The following is an 18,941-nucleotide window of genomic DNA, read 5'->3' as shown; positions in this document are numbered from 1 at the left end:
AAAAGCGGAGTTTTTTTTTTTTTTTTCCTGAGAGGATGTCAAATGTGTCAGTCGCGAGACTATTGAGGGCGGAGTCAATCCGAGAGCGATTCTGAGAAGGTTGGATTGAGCCACATTCTTTATTTCTCTCTTGTGAAGGGAGCGTGAGGAGGTTAGTGCAGAGTTATGTGAGACAGGTAGGCAACCTGTGGCATGGACAACATGCAACACGTGGGAGGTTCCCTTCTTAAAGGTGCAGTCAGATACCGATGCAACTTGCAAACTAATGTAGCCTATTCGTGTAAAATTTACACCACTATTAATTGGTCAGAACATTAATACATTCAACACTGCACCTATTCATTTTTATTATCAAAATCCAATGCTAGTCAATGCCACATAGACAAACAAGTTCAGTATACAAGACAATTGTATACCCCAGTCTCTTGGCAGGCAGTGTATAGATATAAAAGATACAAACTAGAAATGGTGATTAACAAACTGTAAATTTTAAGGGCATATATAAAATACAGAAGCTGGGTTAGTGTAAAATGCACAAAAAAAGTTTTGGCTGTGCAAAGGTATATTAAACCCTAATCAAACAAATATGACATGTCTCTGAGAATTAAATTTACAGTCTGCTTTGAAATATTCCATCAACTGAATGATCAACAGCAAAGGGAAAAAATATTACAATCCATTATAAGCTCTTTATCCTTCACAGGCTCGTTTTCAGTTACAGATAATTAAATATGAAATTGCAATTGAAAAATGTAACCTTCAGACCACGGAGTATGCAACCACCAAACCAAAATCATGTAGCCTTCTCCAATATGAGAGGGTCAGTATCACTGTAGGGTGCCTTTTTTGGTGTCCTGTACATAAACAACTCATTTGCCATAATAACTTACATAAAAATGACTATGAAAGGGTGTGTTATATTAGGCTAAGTTTTTATATTCATAACAAAAGCATCACTTGGTTCTTTAGATACAATTTCTAGATTTTTTTTTTTTTAGGATGCGTGTTATTTTGCTATGTCCCATGCACTGCTCATTAAATTTGAATGATAGTAGAATATTGTCAAATCATAAATTTTTTTAATTTTGTTCTCCTATTAATATTTTGTTAAAGGTGCTGTATGTCAGTTTTTGACTCTTCTAAAGCCAAAAAATAACATAATATGTTTGTAGATATTTAGAAAACATGTTAGCTGTTTCTCTGAAAAATAATGCTATAGCCAGTAATTCTACTCTGAAATGTGTGTTTCGGGCAGATTCCGGGCCGGAATTGCAGAACCATTCGGGCCGGAATTGCAGAACCATCCGGGCCGGAATTGCAGAACCCATTTCAACTGCTAGCTGGCAATATTACATACTGCACCTTTAAACTGTATGATACTGCCCACTTCCAGTTGTCGGAAAACACAGCGTATTGCTATCAAGGAATCATGTTATGTTTACATAGCTTTTTCTCTGAAAAATAATGCTATAGCCAGTAATTCTATTTGTTGAAATGTGCGTAGTAGCTCCACAGTGCAACAGAATGACAGTGACAGGACAGGACACAGATAATAAAATATGTACAAATATACAAAATGGACAATATGCAAAATAGAAAATAGACAATTCAGTATGTACAGGTATGTTAGGTGTAAATTTGAAATGTAATATGTGTGTTAAACAAAAAATAAAAAGTATGATAGTGTTGTGTGTTTCATGTTTATTGTTAAGAGTTCAAATCTTCATGAGATGAATTGCCTGAGGGAAGAAACTGTTCCTATGTCTGGCTGTTCTGGCGCTCAGAGCTCTGTAGCGTCGACCAGACAGTAACAGTTCAAAGAGGGAGTGTGCTGAATGTGAGGGGTCCAGAGTGATTTTACCAGCCCTTTTGCTCACTCTGGATGAGTACAGTTCTTGGAGACTGGGGAGGGTTGTACCAATGATTCGCTCACCAGTCCAGACTACCTTCTGTAGTCTCCTGTGGTCAGATTTGGTAGCTGAGCTGAGCCAGACAGTTAATGAAGTGCAGAGTACGGATTCAATGATGGCAGAGTAGAACTGTTTCAGCAGCTCCTGTGGCAGGTTGAACTTCCTCAGCTGGCAAAGGAAGTACAACCTCTGCTGGGCCTTTTTGACAATAGAGCCAAAGTGAATGTCCCACTTCAGGTCCTGAGAAATTGTGGTGCCCAGGAATCTGAATGACTCCACTGCAGTCACAGTGCTGTTCGTGATGGTGAGAGGGGGGAGTGCAAGGGGGGTTCTCCTGAAGTTCACGATTATCTCCACTGTTTTGAGCGTGTTGAGCTCCAGGTTGTTAAGACTGCACCAGACAGCCAGCTCCTTAACCGTCCTGGATGAGGCCGATCAGTGTGGTGTCATCTGCAAACTTCAGGAGCTTAACAGAGGGGTCTTTAGAGGTGCAGTCGTTGGTGTAGAGGGAGAAGAGCAGTGGGGAGAGAACGCAGCCCTGAAGAGATCCGGTGCTGATCGTACGGGTGCTGAATGTGTATTTTCCCAGCCTCACTAGCTGCTGCCTGTCTGTCATTAAGCTGGTGATCCACTGACAGGCAGAGGTGGGGACGGAGAGCTGAGTTAGTTTGGGCAGGAGGAGATTTGGAATGATAGTGTTAAAGGCCGAGCTGAAGTTCACAAACAGGATCCTCACATAAGTCCCTGGTCTGTCCAGGTGTTGCAGTATGTAATGCAGTCCCATGTTGACTGCATCGTCCACAGACCTGTTTGCTCTGTAGGCAAACTGCAGGGGGTCCAGTGATGTCCTTCAGATAAGGTAAAACCAGTTTTTCAAATGACTTCATGACACAGATGTTAGAGCCACAGGTCTGTAGTCATTAAGTCCTGTAATCTTGGGTTTCTTTGGGACAGGGATGATGGTGGAGCGTTTGAAGCACGAGGGGACTTCACACAGCTCCAGTGATCTGTTGGAGATCTGTGTGAAGATGGGCGCCAGCTGGTCAGCACAGGATTTCAGACAGGCTGGTGTCACACTGTCTGGCCCTGGTGCCTTGCTTCTCTTGTTCTTTTTGAAGACCTGGCGCACATCATCTTCTCTTATCTGCAGTTCAGGTGTGGGGGAGAGGGGGTTGCTGGAGGTGTGAATGGTGTTTTTTCAAACCTGCAGTAGAACTTGTTCAGATCATTTGCCAGTTGTTGATTCTCCACAGTGCTGGGGGATGGTGTCTTGTAATTGGTGATGTCTTTCAGACCTTTCCACACTGAAGCCGTGTCACTGGAAGAACATTGGGTCCTTAGCTTATCGGAATAATTCCTCTTTGCCACTCTGATCTCCTTTTCCAGTGTGTATTTGGCCTGTTTATAAAAAACTCTGTCCCTGTAAGCATCTTCTTTGGTCTGACGGAGCTGTCTGAGTTTTGCAGTGAACCACGGTTTGTCGTTGTTGTAAGCTAGATGAGTCTTTGGTAGGAATGCACATATCCTACGGTCTCTGTGAGCTCGTCCAGATCCATTGCAGCAGCTTCAAAAACACTACAATCAGTAAGGTCGAGACAGGCTTGTAAAACCCGCTCTGTCTCATTAGTCCATCTCTTTACAGTCCTTAATACAGGTTTAACAGATTTAAATTTCTGCCCGTAGGTCGGAATAAGATGAACCAAACAGTGATCAGAGAGTCGTAAAGCTGCTCGTGGAACAGAGTGATATGCATCCTTTATTGCTGTGTAACAGTGATCCAGTATATTACTGTCTCTGGTGGGACTTGTAACATGCTGTCTGTATTTTGGCAGTTCATGGGAGAGATTTGCTTTATTAAAGTCCCCTAGAATGATTAAAACAGAGTCCGGGTGTTTTTGGTTCTGTGTCTGTGATCAGATCAGCGAGTTTCTGTAAAGCTGAGCTCACATGCGCTTGCGATGGAATGTAGACACTCACGAGAATGAACGAGCAAATCTCCCGCGGTGAGTAGAAAGGTTTACAGGTGATGAAAAGAGTTTCTAGATCTGAACAGCACATCATCTTTAACACTGTTACATCTGTACACCACCTTTCATTGATGTAGAAGCATGTCCTGCCGCCGCTCAATTTCCCCGTTGATTCTGCGTCGCGATATGCTCTGATCAGCTGAAACTGATCGTGAAACTGGTGAAACTGGTCGTGTTTGACAAACAAAAAATAGGAAAAACTAACAAAAACACTAAAACAACTGGAGAGCCAAGCACAATGGCTGCCATGCGCGGCGCCATCTTGAGAAACATATTAGAACACAGTATTTTCAAAATATGTAAGAATCAGAATCAGAATCAGAATGAGCTTTATTGGCCAAGTATGTTTACACATACAAGGAATTTGTTGTAGTGACAGAAGCTCCACAGTGCAACAGAAAGACAGTAACAGGACAGGACACAGGTAATGAAACAAAATAACAGGAAATAGCCAATAACCAATGTACAAAGCAGCAAAAAAAATAAAAAATACACAATATATAATATATAATATAGGCGACTATGTATGTACAGGTGAAGTATGTGCAAATTAGAAATGAGAAAATAAAATAAGTGAGTGTGGTGAATGGATAATGTATTAGTTGTGTGTTCTGCGTTTATTTATTGAGTGTTCATGAGATGTATTGACTGAGGGAAGAAACTGTTCCTGTGTCTGGTCGTTCTGGTGCTCAGAGCTCTGTAGCGTCGACCAGATGGTAACAGTTCAAAGAGGTTGTGTGCTGGATGTGAGGGGTCCAGAGTGATTTTACCAGCCCTTTTGCTCACTCTGGATAAGTACAGTTCTTGGAGAGTGGGGAGGGTTGTACCAATGATTCGCTCAGCAGTCCGGACTACCCTCCGTAGTCTTCTGAGGTCAGATTTGGTAGCTGAGCTGAACCAGACAGTTATTGAGGTGCAGAGGATGGATTCAATGATGGCAGAGTAGAACTGTTTCAGTAAGTCCTGTGGCAGGTTGAACTTCCTCAGCTGGCGAAGAAAGTACAGCCTCTGCTGGGCCTTCCTGACAATGGAGTCAATGTGAATATCCCACTTTAGGTCCTGAGAGATGGTGGTGCCCAAGAATCTGAATGACTCCACTGCAGTCACGGTGCTGTTCATGATGGTAAGTGGGGGGAGAGCAGGGGGGTTTCTCCTGAAGTCCACGATCATCTCCACAGTTTTGAGCGTGTTAAGCTCCAGGTTGTTGAGACTGCACCAGACAGCCAGCTCCTTAACCTCCTGTCTGTAAGCAGACTCGTCACCGTCCTGGATGAGGCCGATCAGTGTGGTGTCGTCTGCAAACTTCAGGAGCTTGACAGAGGGGTCTTTAGATGTGCAGTCGTTGGTGTAGAGGGAGAAGAGCAGTGGGGAGAGTACGCAGCCCTGAGGAGCTCCAGTGCTGATGGTTCGAGTGCTGGATGAGAATTTGCCAAGCTTTACTAACTGCTGTCTGTCTGTCAGGAAGCTGTTGATCCACTGGCAGACGGAGGTGGGGACGGAGAGCTGAGTTAGTTTATTTTGAAGGGTTTCCGGGATAATGGTGTTAAAAGCAGAGCTGAAGTCCACAAACAGGATCCTCACATAAGTCCCTGGTCTGTCCAGATGCTGCAGGATGAAGTGCAGTCCCATGTTGACTGCATCATCCACAGACCTGTTTGCTCTGTAGGCAAACTGCAGGGGGTCCAGTAAGGGTCCAGTGATGTCCTTCAGATGAGCCAGAACCAGTCTTTCGAATGATTTCATGGCTACAGACGTTAGTGCCACAGGTCTGTAGTCATTTAGTCCAGTAATTTTGTGTTTCTTTGGGACGGGGATGATGGTGGAGCGTTTGAAGCATGAGGGGACTTCACACAGCTCCAGTGATCTATTGAAGATCTGTGTGAAGATGGGGGCCAGCTGCTCAGCACAGATTTTTAGGCAGGCTGGTGACACACCATCTGGACCAGGTGCTTTCCTTCTTTTGTTTTTCCTGAAGACCTGGCACACATCGTCTTCGCTGATTTGAATTGTAGGTGTGGGGGAGAGAGGGGTTGCTGGAGGTGTGAATGGTTGTGTGGAGGGGTGTTCTGGGCGGGTGTGGGGTGATCGTTCAAAACGACAAAAGAACTCGTTTAAGTCGTCTGCCAGGTGTTGATTCTCCAGAGTGCTGGGGGGTGGTGTTTTGTAGCTGGTGATGTCCTTTAATCCAAGCCACACTGAAGCCGGATCGCTGGAAGAGAATTTGTTCCTGAGCTTGTCAGAATAATTCCTCTTTGCCACTCTGATCTCCTTTTCCAGTGTGTATTTGGCCTGTTTGTACAAGACTTTATCCCCCTTTCTGTGAGCATCTTCTTTGGCCTGACGGAGCTGTCTGAGTTTGGCAGTGAACCATGGTTTGTCATTGTTGTAGAATAGATGAGTCCTGGTAGGAATGCACATGTCCTCACAGAAACTGATATATGATGTTACAGTCTCTGTGAGCTCGTCCAGGTCATTTGCTGCAGCTTCAAAAACAGACCAATCAGTCAGGTCGAAACAGGCTTGTAAATCCCGCTCTGTTTCGTTAGTCCATCTTTTAACAGATCTTAATACAGGCTTCGCAGACTTAAGTTTCTGCCTGTAGGATGGAATAAGATGAACCAAACAGTGATCAGAGAGTCCTAAAGCTGCTCGTGGAACCGAGTGATATGCGTCCTTTATTGTTGTGTAACAGTGATCCAATATATTACTGTCTCTGGTGGGACATGTAACATGCTGTCTGTATTTTGGCAGTTCACGGGAGAGATTTGCTTTATTAAAGTCCCCGAGAATGATTAAAACAGAGTCCGGGTGTTGTTGTTCACTCTCTGTGATCAGATCAGAGTTTCTGTAGAGCTGTGCTCACGTGCGCTTGCGGTGGAATGTAAACACTCACGAGAATGAACGAGCAGAAACAGAGTAAGTTTAAATATACCAAATTCTCTTCAAAAACTAGACTAACTATTTAGCTAGTCACAGTTTGGTGTAAGCTAATATGCTAATTGAAGCTCAAAATGGCATTCATTTGTAGTTAATATTGCTAAAAACTAAAATGAATGGGGGGGGGGGGGGGTATACAAATGTGATTGAGGATGTAATTATATTATTTATTTTTATTATTATATTATTTAAAAAAAATGTATAATAATATAAAGAAAGGGACATCATACCTTTCAGAAAATATAATTTGCATCTTAATTTTGCAATGAAAACGTATTTAACAGTGATATACTGTATATGTCCATGACAGGGTGGACATATCTTATGGTTTATGCTTCGAACAATGGCCCATAATTATCTAAAAAAAATGTGTGGGAGCTCAGCTAATATTTTTCTATAGTACTTGTGTCTACTATTTATGATATGACAAAGCGAATGGGAAATTAAAACCAAAATTTTGAGTATTGTGAGGGCTAAAAGGCACTGTATGGTGATATTGACCCAAGAGCAAAATGAGAATTATCAACCATTTTTGTCGAAATGTTCTTCTGAACAACAGAAAATTATCTCCAATAAAAGGAGAGTAAATGTTCTTTTACTGGAGATATCAACAAGCACATGTTAGGTATGTAAATATATGAAGCGTTCACTTTGACTGTCACTAAGGGGCGAATTGCCTCAATCGTAACCAGAGGTCACAACAGTAAAAAGGCGCCTTACCCAGTGGCAAAGTAATAGAAATGTATTTATGTGAAAAATATTTGAATATTAGAAGCAAACCACTGTTCATATTCAGCTTGCTGTGCACCCAGGGAGAATGACTGCAATGACTCACAATAAGGCTTGCAGAAAAACTATTGCCTGATTGTTAAACTCATCAGTCCTTGCACAATCATTAAGTATATAAGAAGTATTAAATAATACATAATCAGATTAGACCCTTCAGACAGCCCATCATTACCTCAGACATAACTGAACAGTGACCTTGAATCGCAATGGCTGCAGGATCCGAGCATGAATTTTCATAACGTGGGTGGTTTAAAGAATTAGTTCTCATCACTGCCTCACTCTGAGAACAAATATTAGCCCAAGCCCATTCAAATGGCACATTAGAGCCTCTTTTATTTTACATCAGCTTTAAAGTCTCATATATTTTCATTATTATACCATTTTATTTTGCAATCCTTCCCCCTAATTAAAATGGGAAAGAAATATTATTAGGACAGATATACTTTCAGAGCCATTTTTCTGTGTAGGTGCATTACTTATCGCTAAACAGCCACCGCTGATATTCAGAAATAGATTTCAATTTTTCTCTGTAACCTCATTTCATCAAAGCTAATCTGCCTCTTGAATCGCTTTGATAAGTCTGCCACCCAGACTAGATTTGTCAAAACACTTAATTTTGAGATTCAGTAATTAGACATGAGACAATCCATTTAGTGCACAGTTCAATTAACATTGATACAGATTGCAATGTTTTAGCATTGTTTATTAAAATCAGTATGAATTCCCACTAAAACATGATGACTCTGAATGGTTCCAGATGTTTATTTAAATGTTTTTATCTTTTCAAAACAGTGAGACACACGAAGAACACACAAGACAGGAAGTAACCGTCTCAGAGTTTGTCGCAAGAAGAAACATTTTACATGAAACATACAGTGTGAACAATGGATGTCAACCAAATTTGATGTTGAGTTTCCATTCAAAATTCTATTATAAATAAAAATTATGTATGGGTGAATTTTAAAATAGTATAGAAACAAACATAAACATAGTAAAGTTTAAAATGAAATTTATCCTCGATATTTGAACCAAAAACCTGTTAAATGATCTAATTCTCTGACTGATGCTAGAAATGCTCACTTTTTGCAAGCCAAACAGCTGAGTAACACACCTAAAATCAATAGCTATTCATTTCTAGCCACTGTTATGTTTGAGTTTGTGTCTAATGTTGAAAGTGAGACGGTGTACTTTCTTGAATTTTTTTGGGTTATTTACTCTTTAGATCTCCTTTGTTCACAATGGAATTTCAACATTTTACTCGTGCAGTTCACTTACATGTATATATGTACAGGCTAGCATATAGCAAAAATATACAACTCTATAAAACACTAAGTGCTATGTTAGCTGACGGGACTAACCCTGTCATGCAAGCTCTGCTTAAAGCTAAAGAAATATCTTTAATATAATACATTTTGTATAAAAATTGTACTGTTGAATTGTACACCAAACGTCCTATTTTTAGCTGGTCTCTTTGAACCCCTCAAAAAAAAAAAGTAAATGGTAAAAGGAATCACGGTCATAAGCCATTGATGACAAAGATTATTAAAATGCTTAAAATACAAAAACATAAACAAACAATGACATTCAAACTGAGCATCTCATGGAACCCAAATCTTTCAGTCTGTTGTATTGCCTAATCCAAGCTGGTCATACAATTTTGCCCTAGTGATCCAAATGAGTAATCCATTTGTCAACAATTCAGCAAATGTCAAGGGATCCCATGTAATTTGAAAACCATACAAAGCTCAGTTACTGTACAATATAAGATTTACCATTGACATTCTATAAAATGTACATGTGAAATGACTTCCAAAGGAACAAAATCGTAGGGACTCACCATGTCCATGGTTGTTAGATGACCATATGTGAAGACAATGGCATTAGGAGGATTAGAAACCGTGGGAATCAGCATGTACAGAGGGTTGACTGCAATTGCCTCAGCCTAATAAAGATCCTTTGTGATGAGAACAGCCCACAAAAGTGATGTAAAAGTAATATTCTACATATATTGAAATTACACATACCAAGGGGGCCAGAATGGGCAAAAAGATTGTCATTGTGGCAGCATTGCTGGCCATCTCTGTGATAGAGGTGGCAATAAGGCAGGTAATGGTGACAGTGGCTAAAGGAGGAAGACTTCCCAACAGAGTCAGCAATTCAGCAACCCAAGTCAATAAACCAGAAATCTGTTGGGTGAAAAATAAAGAAAAAACTTCAGAAAGATAGAAGGTAAGTGAAAGTGTCCTGACAAGATATTCATGAACCCAAACGAACCCACTTTTAGAAATGTACCAACATCTCTTTGTCTGCTTGTCAACAGAGACCGGAGTCATAATTTAGTTGTTTGTCAAAATACGGCGTCCAAACAGATGTTGCATATGGAAAGTGCAGCACAGTAGTCACCCTTTCTGCTTTGAAGATTTTAAAGACTGGACTTGCCATGACATTTGGGTGTCTGGATCAAAACAGGGCTGGAGCCTTGATGATAAGACCCCACCCCACCTACACCAGGAGAATATTAAGAAGCAGATGCTCTTGTTTCCAGCCTTTGCGACTGACATGAGGAAGGAGCCGTTTGTTATGCTGAAATGATGTGCTTCAGTGCCAGTCTTATAATGGAGGCATGTAATTAGCTTGAATGGAACGTCAAAGCAGACAGAGAGTGACACAGTGGGATTGTTGTTCTCTGCTCAACGTTAATGGGTTGCACGCTGTTACGAGGCTTTGATGTGATCCATCTTTTCATTTATTTCTTTTAAAAGGAAATTAATGTTTAAGATTATGAGTAAAGGGTGCAATTGAGCTGTCCAGGCCTGTCCAAAGCCACTAGTGAATTAGACTGGCTTGTTTAATTGAATCCAGGCATGTAAAACGGACCATTAATTGATTCATCTATTAATGCAGCCTTGTACTTTTCTTTTCATTTCTATCTTTTCTTCTCTCACAGATATAGTTGGGTTTCCATTAAATCATCCTACCTTTGTGTCTTCAGCCAAAGCGAAACCACCACCCACAAGCAGACTGATCTCCCATGGCATACAGGCCTGGAAATCCTTCTACGTTATCAAGGCCTCTGTCACAGGGATCGACAATGTTAATCAGCAAAAAAACTGCCAATAGTGAGCCTCTAATCATTTGGAAGGGTTTCAAGTGTGCACAAAGGAAACGAATAAGCTGTACCGTAGCACTCTGTATTTGGTTTGTGCGCGGGGATCATGAAGAATGTGAAACCCAGCAACAGCACTACAGTGGCATCCGTAGCGTATCCTGGGTAACTGAAGAAGTAACAAAATAGGATAAATAAGAAATCTAAAGGCAATTATTGAATTGAATGATGACTTTCTCTGAAGTGCAGTAGTATATCTACATCAAAAGAAGTTGATAAATGTGAATACACTCACTCAGGAAACAGTGACGACCAGCCAGGCATGAAATCTGGGTTTCTTGTAAACCACAAAATTGCCATCAGAATGAAGATCATCATGGTGATAATCCCCTGATAGCTGGATCAGTAGAGAAATAGTGTTACAGAGAAATTATCAGAAATTCATGCATGTCATCGCCCAAAACACTGAAATACACTACACAATGTTTGCCCCAATTTACTGAGAAATATTCACAAGAAATTTGCGTAGTGTGTGATGGGCACAGACTCCAGGTTTTTAGCTTTAGACTCTGTCCATGTTTGATATTTTTACAGTAACTGAATTTAGAATACTTGTTTCTGTTTGTAATGGTTCTCCTAGCAATGAGGTGCATATTTATGTTTTTTTTTAAAAATTTAGTGTCTTTAGTGTATGATGCCAGTTTTTCGCTGTACCAGTTTCAAAGCCGGCATGATACCTAGTGTTTAAAAAATCTGTTCCGATTTTAAAAGTTGATTAGTGTTCCAGCTTTAAGTAAAAATAAAATTTTATAATAATAATTTAAATAATAAGGACATAATCAGGTCGTGAAATACTTCTAACCTTGCCACTCATGTTAAAAGTCTGCATGAAATCAAAAATTACACTATTTACTTTGTTAGCACAAATTGCTAGTCTTGAGGTGAACAATTAATCCATGCTAAATTAATCCACTGAGAAAAAAAAAAAAAAAAAAGTTTGTCTTGGTCATCTTTAATCAAAATCTGAAAAATTTGCTTCCGCTCTAAAATGGTATTCCTTCTCTGATGACGTTACTTTGCTGTGAGCGAGAAAAACAATGGCAGGGAGGTATGCTAAAATAAAACCATGGCGTCTGTTTAATATTCCATTTCTGTTGGAAATTCATCACAATACTAAAGTAAAGTTGGCAGCAACTTCTGGATCACATGGACTGTTTGAAAAAAAAAAAGAATCCCTACACCAAAATCATGCTATTGGTTGAGCAATGGATTCAGACCCAACAGGGAAAAATAAGTACAGTTCACATTTTTCAGAGCTTTAAGATCTTTTAAATTAAAAGAAAAGTTCCAACCTTATGGGCCCTAGTGAGTTGTACTGATCCCGGAGCACTCTGGCAGTGTGCTTTTCCTTTTCGGATCGCTGTCTGGAGCACAGACTGGCACGAAACCTAAGGATGAATGAAAAAGCAGATATGCTTTTATTGTTCAGTTCATTCACCGTCATATCAATGGACATATGTAGTTAATTTTGATGAGCAAGCGAACTGACTGAAACATCTGCATATGACAAAAATCTATTTAAACTACGCATGAGAACAATCACATCTCTTGTCACAACGTCAGGTGTTCATATTCTGTGAGTGATTCTTCATCAGGGAAAGAAGAAAATCTCGATGGGGTGAGATGAAGAAGGCTGCTCGATGAAACAGGATTATACTAGAGCGAGGAGAATGGGAGGATGTGAGTGAGTGAGACACAGAGCAGGATGAAGAAGATTGAGGACATATTGAGGAAGCTGAAGTGGTGAGGTGGGAAAAATGCAAATGACAGCGTGATTTGAAATGATGAATTTAAATGAAAGCCAAAGACGAAGAGTAAAAATGAGGAACAGAGAGGGGTCAGGGAACGACTTATTGAATAGGAGACATCACGATCACTCATTTGGATCCGAGGTACATTCAGTGCAGGAATATCCATGACAAAATCAGCATAATTATGCAGATGGGAAGACAAAGCACGAACCAGTTCCCAAAATTAATGACAGTGCAATCTGGGTAGTACCTGAGGAAATGTAACAAAAAGCATAGTTTAGATGGATAGACTGACCAAACCATATAATATAGAGTAGAAATAATGAGATTCAATTAGTTCCACACTTCAGTTTGAAGCCAAGTTGTAAACTCACTGATAAATGTATTCAGCAAAGATTAGGTTTGTGGATGTTCCTGATAATGTGGTCAGCCCCCCAATGGAATAGTAGGCAATGCAAAGTGACAAGCCTTTGCACATCATGTGATCTTCACGGGTCCTGTACTTACCATTATATGGTGGAGGCGCCAAACAAATATTGAAAAATCCCATTTTATCAGAAAGGCAAGGAGAAGCATTTTGTGCATTTTAATGTCAGATTGTGCATGTTTTACTGACCTTAACAGTTTCTGGTTCCTCAGGAGCTGTCTGAACTGGCTCTGTAATCCCTGCTTCGATGCTGTAAGTGTACACAAAATCTCATTCAGTCTTAAAAAAATCAATTGTTTTCAATCAGTTACCTTTTCGTTCATTTTATATATGTTCACCATTTTATCTTCTCAGACTGGTCATGCTGGGCCTCAGTATCTGAAAACAGATGTTTAATAATTAAATGCTGCACAGCTCTAAAAGATTAAAGGTTAAAATTATTATGAAAGCTGCACCAGTTTACCTTCAAGCTGAAGAGCAGGGTTGGAGATGCCATTTAACGCCCCCTTGTGGTCCTTGCTGGCCTCTTCACTTGCATTCAAAACCTGCTGGATCACTGCCTCCACAATTGGCATCACCATCGCCACAGTTGAGGTGTTGCTCAGCCACATGGAGAGGAAAGCACAGCCAACCATGAACCCGAGCATCAACCTGTGAAACAAATTTCACAGTAAACAAGCAGATTTAATTCGGTCCATCCTACTATGACTCATCATGACATATCAGAAATCTTAATAAAATAAATGGCAGGATTGACTCCAAGTCCAGTCAACAATCTGAGGGCAATTCTCCAGTGAAGACCCCATTTCTCAATGGATGTTGCTAAACAGATGACACCAAGAAGCAACAAGTGGAAGTCTTTGAAATATACCGATGCAACCTAAAGAAACACTGTCGGTCAGTAGCCATCCACTTTAGAAGTCCAGAAATACTGCAGTCAGATGGTATTGTTTTCCAAGAGTAAAATGGCCAGTCCAGGAAAGTGTACCTGTGAAGACTTCATGATTCCAAAAAGAGGGAAAAGCAGTGTGGGGAGAAGTGCTGTCACAGACAGAGGCAAAACCTCCGTCATCCAGTATACAGCCATTAATATTAGGATATATGCACATTCTGCTTCCTAGTGGAAATGATATCAGGGTTGTTATCCAGTAACACAAAAAGGACTGAAGAAACTGAAATCAGCATCTTTTTCATTTTTCTTGGAAAGAATGTCTTTGTCTTGGCCAAAAACATGTCTATCAAAATGTATGTTTACAAAAAATTGAGAGCAAAAGACAAAATAATTGTTAAAGACATTTCAAAGGCAATAAATATGTGCCAAAGTATTTCATAAAATATACTGTACATTGTTTTAGATACTCAAAGAAAAGACTTCATTACTCTTACTTGATTAAATAAGTTTTACTCAACGAAAATACATTTTCACATTATTCTCATTCAGATCTCCATATGTGTTTGTAGCATGTTCTCCACGATTATCTCCACTGTTTTGAGCATGTTCAGCTCCAGGTTGTTAAGATTGCACCAGACAGCCAGCTCCTGAACCTCCTGTCTGTAAGCAGACTCATCACCGTCCTGAATGAGGCCGAACAGTGTGGTGTCATCTGCAAACTTCAGGAGCTTGACAGAGGGGTCTTTAGATGTGCAGTCGTTGGTGTAGAGGGAGAAGAGCAGTGGGGAGAGAACGCAGCCCTGAGGAGCTCCAGTGCTGATGGTACGAGTGCTGGATGTGGATTTACCAAGCTTTACTGCTGTCTGTCTGTCAGGAAGCTGCTGATCCACTGACAGACGGAGGTGGGGACGGAGAGCTGAGACAGTTTATTCTGAAGGGTGTCCGTGATGATGGCGTTAAAATCGGAGCTGAAGTCTACAAACAGGATCCTCACATAAGTCCCTGGTCTGTCCAGATGTTGCAGGGTGAAGTGCAGTCCCATATTGACAGCATCATCCACAGACCTGTTTGCTCTGTAGGCAAACTGCAGGGGGTCCAGTAAGGGTGATGAACCTATATCATAACAATGTGATAAACTGATAGGGACAGCATTGAATTGGTGGTGCGTCAATACAGGTGTGTATACGACCTAGTCGAAACCACTGAGGCAAGCATCTCAGATCATAACTGAGGCTGAGACGACACATATGCTGCTCTAACTGACAGCACATGTGAGGCAAGCGACGACAAATCTAGGTTATAAAACCTCGCGAAAGTGCTGGGTGACGATCAGCCTTCCGCCATACAAATGTCCTGAATAGATATGCTGAAGGAGTGGATGGCAGATCTACAATCGCCTTCATAATAAAATTAATTATAATATTTCTTGAATAATTATTAATCAGTTACATTCATGCATGTTAGAGAATAAGTTGATTATGACTTTAGTCTGCCTTTCTACTCTCTAAGAAGCTACTCTCATTGTGTGTGTAACCACGATATAAGTGCGCACCACACGTACAGGGCACAGCAGGAGTGTATTAAGCGGCTCCGCCCCGGCCGGCGTTTCAGGGCGGAAAGCAGATAGTGTTATGACCTGCACTTTAAATGGAGTTGAAAGCACTTTAGGCACATAACCTTTTCTAGGCTTCAAGGTGAGTCTGCAATCACCTAGCCCGAATTTAGTCGTCAATTGGAAGCGCCTGCAGGTCCCCAACTCGCTTAACAGAGGCCAGCACGAGCAGGAGCGCTGTCTTGAGAGAGAGCGCTTGCAAGCTTACTGATAGTATGGGCTCGAAAGGGGGTCCCGTGAGAGCGTCAAGCACAAGCGTCAAGTCCCAAGTGGGTAGAGTGGAAGGGCGAGGAGGGTTCAGCCTTCTTGCTCCTTTTAAAATTCGTATGATCTGGCGCCTCATGTATAAACGTTGAAAATCAGTTTAAAATCATTGTTTACTTCATTACTCCAGGAAAAAGAGTGCATGCACAGTCAAGAGCATCCGTACGGTGCGCACATATATTACGCAACATATCAGTGGATAAGTTTATTTTTTATAAATCCAGATATGTGCTTGGAAGTGTATTTTTTATAAAACGCTGTTTTCCAAGCACATATCCGGATTCATAAAAAAAATGTACTTGGTGTAAATATGTGCGCACCGTTCGGATGCTCTTGAATGTGCGTACGCACTCTTTTTCCTGGAGTAATGAAGTAAACAATGATTGTGATACACACAAAGTATGTTCACAATTGTGTTTTTTTTCCTTTTCTGAATATGTATATGTATACAGTTATTGCATTAGTTTTTTTATGCAGTGTTGAAATGCAAATGAACAAATGTATATTTACATTTGTATGAAAAAAAGGACTCTTATTTTGACATTCTGGCTGGAGAGTCGCGAACGGAACTGCGCATGCTTCCTCATATCTGCAGAGGAGCTGTATAAGAGCAGACGCGACTCTCTTGTCTCTTTCTTTGAATCCTGTTTTACAGGTAAAAATATAGATATACAAAAGAGAAACCCTTGAAAAATATCACAGCAATTGCACTATTACCACGTTTGGTAAACGTATGGAGAATGTAAAATGTTAACTGTGTTTATATGATAACGTTTCGTTCGTCTTGATGTATGCTGTCTATAACGTGAAGAAAATAAGTTGTTATGCTCCAGTGGTCATTATAATCGAACTAGTATTGTATTAATAGTTGTTTGATCATAAAAAGTTTGTTTGCTCGTGTTAATGAGTGAATAGGTAGAGTTAAGTGTATCTTTGAAGCTCACTCTGTGATCACATTTGCCGCGCTTGCCAGTCACGTGACCAGGCACTGAGGGAAGCATAGAAAGTTTCTGAATCTTTCTGTATTCATTAATATCCATTCCTGTGGAGGTAAAAGAGTGAATTGTGTTTCACAACTGTTTTAAAAAGCGAGTGCCTTTTGGAAAACAGTCTTTCCCAGTATATATGAAGTACATTCATATTAAATATCATTGTGTTAATGAATATTTCTATTACTGTTTATAAAATATAATACTTATATAAGTTAAATGTTAACTAAAGATGGTAAAGTGAAGAAATGAGACTTCTGATTCTGAAAGTGATTTATTTTGATGTTGGTGACAAAAGTGATGTGATGAGACAGACAAAAGAATGTGAATTAATGCTTTAAAAGCAACTGTTGTGCTAAAATTGACTTATTGTGTATAAAATAAATATATCTGCAGAGGAGCTGTATAAGAGCAGACGCGACTCTCTTGTCTCTTTCTTTGAATCCTGTTTTACAGATATCACAGTAATCTGTCAGCTGGGTCTCCTGAACCGGGGCCTGCAACAGATTCTTGGGGGCTCGTCCGGGATCCACTCCAGGTGACGCTAGGAGGCGGATCCAGAGATTCCAGGACCGTGGGACAAGGTGGCACTGGAGCTAGAGGCCGGTGGCTGCTGCACTAACGGTGACGACGAGGCGCACACAGAGGGCTGAAAACACGGCTGTCTTCATCCTGAGGTTAAGACCGTTTCGGGAAGGACAACAGAGAACGACGCCATGGCAGATCGTATAAGGAAACGTGTGGTGTGGGACATCAGAAAAGACCTGATTACACTGCCTGCTGATGAACTGTTTCGCATCACCAAGGTCATCGGGCCGGTACCAGGTAAAGACTCATTTGAACTTGACCTGGAAGACAGTGAGGGTTGTTTCGAGTACATCGATGCCTTCATGTCAAGTGAATCTTTGCTCGAGACTGAGGACCGAGGTATGAGTGAACTGTTGTCATTGCAAGAGACTGTGAAATCAGCAAAACAGATTTGCACTGCTGTATGTACATCTGATGTTGATACAGACACTCATCTTACACATGTGTTACATCCATCCACCACTGATAACACTTATCTGACATCACATGTTGCACCTGACTCTGGGAGTGTTAAGGGGGCTGTACCTGAAACAGACAAAGACATGCGTAGAATGATTGCAGAGTACGAAGAAATTGGCAGAAAAATTCGCCAGTACATGACACCTACTCAGAACACTAACTTAACTCACACTGTAGCACAGGGAGGTGCCACTGCAGCACACATGTACCAGACTGAGCAGCCCAAAAGTGTAGCTCATGACTTTACGGTCCCTATGGGGGGGTTTAAATATATCCAGCCCCGTGAGTTTAAGATACATGGAGGCCAGATTGGAGATAACTCATCAGACATCACGTTCAACAATGTCTGCAGGCAAATAGACAGTGGCCTAAAAGAGAACTTCAGCGATGCCGACGTTGTTAGAGGGGTGCTGCGAATTATCAAGCCAGGTATCTTTAAAGATATGCTGATGAACAAAGACGACATGACTGTAGCGGAGCTAAAGGGGTTCTTGCAATCACACTTGGGGGATCGAAATAGCACAGAACTGTTTCAGGAACTGATGTGCACCAAGCAGAGTGAACATGAAACCCCTCAGCAGTTCCTGTACCGAGTCATGGGGTTAAAACAAAAAATACTCTATGCAGCTAAACAGGCTGACTCAGACAGGAAGTATAGTGCAGCTACAGTGCAGGACGTGTTCTTACACACTGTTTACCAGGGTCTAAGCCACCGATGTAAAGATATTCGTAGCGAGCTGAAACCCTTGTTAGCCGATAGTGATGTAACTGATGATGCTATCCTCAGGCACGTTATGAAAATCACAAGTGACGAGAATGAGAGGCTGCGCCGACTGGGCCCACCAACCAGAGCTAAACCATCCATGGCTAATAGTGCCCAAGTTAGCGATGAAGTTGGCGGAGATGTGAAAGCTGCAAAAGGGGTTGCTGCGCAAAAGGGGCAGGACGATCAGATTAAGCTTCTTACTGCCAGAATTGATACTCTAACCAGCATGGTAGACGCTATACAACACTCCATGACAGTACGAACTGAGGGTGGCTGCCAATGCTCCTCCAGCCAACCATCCTCCCGCCGGGTGAGCCGCTGGCGTTGCTGTCCACGGTGTGCGGACGAAGGGCGACAGGACTGT

At 41.1% G+C, this 18,941-nt stretch overlaps 1 pseudogene across 1 annotated transcript; it reads right to left on the bottom strand.

The window, feature by feature from the left end:
- Nucleotides 1–9,310: 9,310 nt before the first annotated feature.
- LOC306866605 (solute carrier family 13 member 1-like) lies at nucleotides 9,311–17,482 on the bottom strand (annotated as a pseudogene). Its single transcript has 17 exons — nucleotides 17,450–17,482; nucleotides 17,256–17,382; nucleotides 16,720–16,817; nucleotides 13,996–14,124; nucleotides 13,727–13,887; nucleotides 13,471–13,658; nucleotides 13,346–13,385; nucleotides 13,193–13,257; nucleotides 12,955–13,105; nucleotides 12,711–12,830; nucleotides 12,122–12,217; nucleotides 11,065–11,166; nucleotides 10,844–10,938; nucleotides 10,642–10,736; nucleotides 9,688–9,849; nucleotides 9,501–9,605; nucleotides 9,311–9,325 (listed from the first exon to the last, which is right to left on the bottom strand). The product of its transcript is annotated as a solute carrier family 13 member 1-like (transcript).
- Between the last annotated feature and the right edge of the window lie 1,459 nt (nucleotides 17,483–18,941).

Source organism: Barbus barbus, assembly GCF_936440315.1.
Source record: "Barbus barbus genome assembly, chromosome: 48".
NCBI classification, from domain to species: Eukaryota; Metazoa; Chordata; class Actinopteri; order Cypriniformes; family Cyprinidae; genus Barbus; species Barbus barbus.
The sequence above is the reverse complement of the archived record's forward strand: the minus strand, read 5'-3'. Positions and strand labels throughout refer to the sequence as shown.